This window comes from Gallinula chloropus, assembly GCF_964237585.1.
Source record: "Gallinula chloropus genome assembly, chromosome: 22".
NCBI classification, from domain to species: Eukaryota; Metazoa; Chordata; class Aves; order Gruiformes; family Rallidae; genus Gallinula; species Gallinula chloropus.
The window spans coordinates 1,589,202-1,594,976 of record NC_140107.1 but is presented as its reverse complement, the minus strand read 5'-3'; the positions used below and the strand labels follow the sequence as shown (position 1 = coordinate 1,594,976).

The following is a 5,775-nucleotide window of genomic DNA, read 5'->3' as shown; positions in this document are numbered from 1 at the left end:
TTTTGACCTATTATGGTCAATTCTCAGAGGGGGAGATGAAAACACTCTTTGTGCTGCGGTGTCTGAGTGTCCGGAAATGCAAGCGGGGGCTCTGCAGGGGCAGCATCCGCAGTGGGGGCTGAAGAACTGCACCCGCTCATCACAGCCTCTGGCTGTGTGACAGGCACTGCCAGCCACAGCAAGGCAACAGGACCAGCCCCATGTGTGCTGAAAGCCACGGGCCAGGGAGCTCTTGATCTGCTGTCCCCAGCTCAGAGGAAACCAGGCACTTCGAGACAGAGGGTGTTTGGGCAACACACTAACAAATGCTGGGGCATTTGGGATGTGCCTGGTGGTCTCCTGCTTACCTTACCTTCCTTCTTCTTCTGCTGGTCGGTGAGTTGGGGGATTTCTTTGCCTTGGGGCTCAGGTGTGGAGGGCTGTGAGTGGGACAGGACAAGGCAGTTCCTGGGCACAGAGGAGGATGGGGAAAATTGTGTAGAGCAGCCGAGCAGCAATGAGGGGCAGATCTGCTCTGAAGAGGGGAGGGAGATGATGCTTCCTCCAGATACGATGAATCTCTGAGTCAAAGGTTGTTTATCTCAACACCTCTAAGAGCGTCCGTGTAGCAGCATGAAACTGGGCAGCTGCTCGAGTGTTGTAGGCAGCAAGGGAAATCTCTCAGCAGTAATAAATGAAGCAGAAACAAGCTTGGGTAGGTGTCACTTTTAGAGATCAAAGAAAGGCAGGATGGAGACACATGGGTGCTTCCTCACCAAGGACTCAGCAGTGGGGAGGTGGCCAGGGGCACTTGGATGAGCCAGCTCTCTGCCCTCTAACATGCACCTTCTCTGTCCCATGGCGCAGGTGCTGGTGTGACAGTCCAGGACATCTGCAGCTCCCCAGGTGATGGTGAGCACAGGATGGGCTGGACAAGGGGGGTGTGCAGGCATGGAGATGGGGTGAGAAGACCAGTTTGGTCGTAAGTGTGACACTGTTGTGTACCATCCTTGTGCCATCTCTTCAGGTCAGCTCCCTGCTCCTATATTCTTTGTGAGCCCCTCCAGTCCTCAGGAGGGAGAACAGATTTATTTTCACTGCTCCATTGGCCTGCAGGATCCTGCTACTGAAATCATCTTCTGCAAATATGGGGTGGAGATACAAAGACTGAAAGCTCAAGACAGGAAGCTAATGTATATTATGCAGCTGAATGTCACTGCAGAGAGTGCAGGGAACTACACCTGTGGGTACCAGCACCAGGGGAAGAAAAACAAGGTGAGAAGCTCTGCCCTCAGTGCTCCATGGCAACTGCCTCTCAAAGGTGAGACATAACACTGGGGCATGGGAAAGCACTGCTCTGGGTCCACACAGAACCCAACTGAGTGGGGGGATGCCATGCCAGACTCCTGGGTGTTTCAGAGGCTCAGACCAGCCTTTCCCAGGCAAGGGAGGGAGAGACTGGGGGTGCCTAACTGATCTAGTAGCTTTCCACACTGCTGTAACTGCAACAGTAGACAAGGTAACAGCAACAATACCATGTATGTTGGTATCTGCAAGGCCTTTGACACAGCCCCCTATAACATCCTTCTCTCTAAATCGGAGAGATCCAGATTTGATGGGTGAACAGTTCAGTGGATAGAGATTTAGCTGGGTGGTCACATGCAGAGGGTGGTCATCAATGGCTCGATGGTGACAATCGGCATTCCTCAAGGGTCTGTCCTGGGACCAGTGCTGCACAATATCTTCATTAATGATATTAACAGAGGGATTGAGTGCACCTTGGTAAATCTGCTGATGACACCAAGCTGGGTGTTGCACTTAACATGCCAGAGGGATGGGATGCCATCCAGAGGGACCTGGAAAGGCTGGTGAAGTGGAGCCAGCTGAACTTCATGAGGTTCAACAAAGCCAAGTGCAGGGTCCTGACCTGAACAGGGAAAATCATCTTTGTCTATATAAGTGAGGAGATGATGTGCTGGAAATCAGCCCTGAGGAAAAGGACCAGGGGTACCCATGGGTGAAAAGCTGAACATGAGCAAGCAATGCTCATCTGCAACCCAGAAGGCCAAGTGTATGTAGAAGGGCATGTGGCAATAGGCCAAGGGGTGATTGTTTTGCATGAGACAAGGGTGGATTTCAGTTGAATATTATGAAAATTCTTCCTCAATATGAGGCTGGTAGATCACTGGAACAGGTTTCTGAGATGTAGTGGAGGCCCCATCCCTGGAGATATTCCTGGTCAGGCTTGATGGGGCTCTGAGCAACCTGGTCTAGTAAAGGTGTCCCTGCTCACTGCAGGAGTTGGACTAGATGACCTTTAAAGGTCCCTTCCAACCCAATACACTCTATGATTTTGTGCTTCTACAGCCCATCTCCTGCCCCAGCAGCACAGACAATGAGAGGGCTGGTGCCAGGTGTAACCCAGAGCCCTCGCTGTGCAGTTCAGTGATTGATTCATCACGACACTTGGTACAAGGTGGATCAGGGGCCCCTCAGCTGCTCAGCCTGTGCAGTACATGCCAGAGCTGGTCACTATCACCCTGTCCCTTTCTCCTCCCAGGCACACAGTCCAGCTCCCAGGAAGGGCCATCAACCACCAGTGAGTGACTCCCTCCCTGTACTCCCAGTGTCCCCCAGCACTGCAATGGATGAGGTTAATTAACTGGAATCCAGGTTGCCTCTAAGGGCCTCTCCTGCTCTCTCCTTCTCTCCATCACAGCAACATCTTCTGTCTCACCAACTCCTGGGCCCCAGCTCCTTGACACCCTCACCACAGGCATCGTGGTGGGAGTGTCAGCTGCCTCCCTCCTCCTGCTCACTGTAGCCAGCTACTGTGCTGTGAAGAGAGGTGAGTGGTTTGGGGCAATGGAGGGTAAAGTGCCCTCTGCTGTGGGGCTGCTGCTGTGTGACCCCGGATGGACTAGTGTTGCCAGCTCCTTCTCCCTGTGTCAGGGAAAGCTGAACCTCTCAGCCCTTTCTCACCAGAGAGGAGTCAGGGTGCTGACAGGGGGAAGGTTCTTCCTCCAGGGTGATTGCACTGGGATTCCAGTCCAAGGGGGGGAGCCCAAATGCATCCCTGCCCCAGGCACAGCAGAGCTTTGCTCCCAGTCCTCTGGGAACAAGAATGGAGTCTGTGTGTTGGCCTGAGCATGGCAAGCACAGCTAATCCACACTTGTACTGCCTAAAGCTGCCAGTCTGGCAAACAGGACTCGTGCTTGCATAGGCTGGGATCAGCTACTGCTGCTCTGAGGGAGCTGTGGGGGTTCAACCCATCTTCATTGTACAGCCCAGAGCACAGAAAGCCAGGGCTGTGCAGTAACTCTGCCTCCAGACCTCCCCCTTTCCTTCCCTTGCAGGGGTCTGCAGAGGGAGATGCCAAAGGTGAGTAGGAATCCCTCCTGGCTGCTGGGCTGGTGAATACCCAGTGGTAGTCCATGGCCTGGGACAACATAGACAATGTCCATGGGTGGCTTCCCTCAAATGAAGGCCAGAAGCATCAGGGCTTCCCCTGGGCCCATCACACCATGACACAGGCCCCAGATCCCTTTCCCTCTCTGTCTCCAGGCAGCAGCATGTTCCCAACCATGAGAGCAACGAACACAATGAAATACAGTGTGAGTACCACCTCCTGCCTGACGAACAGGCATTGGACACTTTGTATGGGCTGGCTGACCTCCAGCACCACCAGCACCCCTGTAACCATCAATCAGCCATATAAAACAGTCAGTAGCAGAAGACTTGCAGGACCATGAACCAAAACCACATTCCACCCTCTTCATCTCCTTCCATCCCTGTATGGCCATGCAGGACATTCCCCAGTTCCACATGAACTCCCAAACTTCAGTTTTCCTGAACAAGGGCAGTTTTCCCCCAGCTGTGCTACACCCCATATTTCCTGGCATGCACAGCCCAGCTTCTGCCTAGAGAAGAAACTTGACTATCTCCTTTGTCTGTCAGGGTCTTTCCCTACACACTCTGTCCCCAGGCTGCAATCCAGCCCCACTGGCATTGGCAGGGTTCCCCCTGTACATTTCCACTTCATCGTGATTTCTGCTTCAGAGTCAAATCAAGCAATGAGAGACATGGGTCCATTTAGTGATGCTGGATTGGGAAACCCCTCCTTTCTAAATGTGAAGCTACAGGCTGCAGCAATGTGGGTTTGGCCTGTGAATCTGGGTAAGGGGAAATCTCCCCACTGTCCATGTGCCTCAGTCTTTTAGCTGGTATAGTACACAGACACAGAGCAGCCAGTCAATGGCTGTTGGGAGGGTGAAGACAGAAAATGATGCAACAAGGTGGGAAAATGCAGCCAAACCCCAGCAACCCAACTCCACAGCCACAGGTCCCATGGCAGCTCACCCTGCTGCCAAGAGTGGACTGTATTTCTAGGCAGCTGCAGCAGAGCAGTCAGTCTCAGCCCAGGGGATCTGCTCTCCAAAGGCAGCCTGGGGCTGTTCCTTACCACAGCAGGAAGCAAGTACTAACGTTCTGCCTTTTGCCACTCAACAGATGCCACCATTGCCCACGCTGGACATAACAGGGTGAGTTGTGGGTCAGCTACGGTGCCAAATCAGGCAGCAGGGCCAGCAGGGCTGGGATGTGTTGGATTTGGTGTGCAGTGGTGTCTTGGGCTGGGGAGGGCAAGGGACTGTTTCCAGCAATGAATGGTCTCAGAGAAGAAGACATTTCTTTCTGTGCCCACCTGTCTTTGTCTCTTCTCATCTCATCCCCAATTCTGATGTAAAAGGCTGACACTTTAACAACAACAATAACCACGACACTTTTTCCCACCCATTCCTCTTTGTCTTTTTGTTTTTCCACCCATTTGTTTTCTTTGTCATGAGGAATTTCAGCTTTTTGCTGGAACTGTCAATATTGCCAGGTTTACTCTCACAAGTTACACTCACAAGGACTCACACCTCAATGCCTTGTGTAGCATTTGGGAATGAGATAAAGTCTTGGGTAATCAATGACAAAGAAGAAACAAGGGGCTCAGAGACCACAGATTTATTAACATGGTTTCATTCTCCCTCTGCAGCCTTGTGTGCCAGAGATGAACAGCACAACGTATGCCACGCTGAGCCACTCTCACAGCCAGCCCAGGTAACGCTCCAGCATGGCCAGTGCACAGGGAGACTTGCCCACCTTGGCCCTTTGTCTCAGGCAGACAGATCCCACGCTGGTCAAATGGGGCTGGTGTCTCCAGTATGAGCTCACTTGGGATTGGCTGTTACAGGCAAGGGCAGTGTGTGGGGAGCCTTGGTCATACTTCCCCAGCACCTCAGGCAACCACGTTCTCCACCTTTCTCCACATTCTCCACCTTTCCCTTCCCAACCCCATTTCCACTCCCCAGGCAGATCAGGTTTTACAGGACCCCTTTCAGGCTCATCACCATGATCCTGCCATGTGTCATCCCCATCACTTGTCTTCACCAATTCATGCCAGGGAATTGCCAGTGCTCAGCTTGCAAGGGAAACACCTACCCACAAGCCTTGTCCAGGACAACATGTCCTCACCCAACCCATCCACCATGCCCAGATCTTTCCACACACATCATAAATGTATTCTGGATGACCTTCAACAGAAGTCTATCTATGACTGGCACATGTGTTTACTGTCTATGATGTAGAAATATATTCTGTATATTGTAAATCTAGATGTGAGCACGTGAAGCAGAGACATCTCCATCCCTCTGTGTAAAGCCCAGGATGTCTCATGTCACATGCTCACATGTCTCTGCTAATAGCTCTCTGTAATCATGTTGTGCTATTTCCTAAAAAGCTAGTAAAACTCT

The 5,775-nt window shown here is 52.1% G+C and overlaps 1 long non-coding RNA gene across 1 annotated transcript; it reads left to right on the top strand.

The window, feature by feature from the left end:
- The first annotated feature begins 2,699 nt into the window (after positions 1-2,699).
- LOC311200209 lies at positions 2,700-3,579 on the top strand. The gene is made up of 3 exons (XR_014617811.1): positions 2,700-2,827; positions 3,337-3,361; positions 3,545-3,579. It is a non-coding gene; the product is annotated as an uncharacterized lncRNA (long non-coding RNA).
- Positions 3,580-5,775: the final 2,196 nt, after the last annotated feature.